The sequence below is a fragment of the Orycteropus afer genome, unplaced genomic scaffold (genome assembly GCF_000298275.1).
Source record: "Orycteropus afer afer isolate SDZICR_OR568_19922 unplaced genomic scaffold, OryAfe1.0 scaffold00224, whole genome shotgun sequence".
NCBI classification, from domain to species: domain Eukaryota; kingdom Metazoa; phylum Chordata; class Mammalia; order Tubulidentata; family Orycteropodidae; genus Orycteropus; species Orycteropus afer.
This window is the reverse complement of record NW_006921811.1, coordinates 464,171-464,869: the sequence shown is the minus strand read 5'-3', so window position 1 is coordinate 464,869 and position 699 is coordinate 464,171.

The window sequence follows — 699 nt, the reverse complement described above, 5'->3', positions numbered from 1 at the left end:
GCACATCTAAGTCCATGGGTCAGGCAACAAGCTGAGGGGCAGACACACCCAAACTCTGCATCAGGCCAGAGATTTCTACAGGCTTATCTTCCAATGAGGAGATGTCAGGCAGCGAGAAGAGTGCAGTGTTGAGTAAGGGAATGACCTTTGACAGAACATTATTTATATACTACAGATAGCCCACACCCCAAAGAAACTCTCTTTTCAACTGATTGGGTGCTTACATAAGATGGCAAAATGGAAAGTGATTGCATAGTGTCTTCCAAACCACTGAGAATCAGAGCCTAGCCCAATTAACACATAACAATAACTTTTCGATGAGCTGCTTTCATCATACTTGAAGAGATAAAGGGTAAGATGTTTCTTCCCAATTTCTCAAGTTAAAAAAGAGGTCAAATTTCCTATGAATCCTCCAACAGAGATAAGCAAGGGTCATACTAAAAATATTTAACAACCATAATTCTCACAAAGGAACACAAATTGTGACTGATTAGAAGAAACAGTGTGAGCAGTCAGAGAAGACACTGAATATTAATGACCAGCATGGCTTTAAAATGTGTACCTGCTGGCACCATCATGTAAAATATGTATATATAGTATATATATGGTAGCCTGGTGCCTAAGGCATTTGACTGGTAATCACAAGGCTGGCAGTTCAAACCCACCAGCCACTCTTCAGAAGGAAGTTTGGGCAATCTA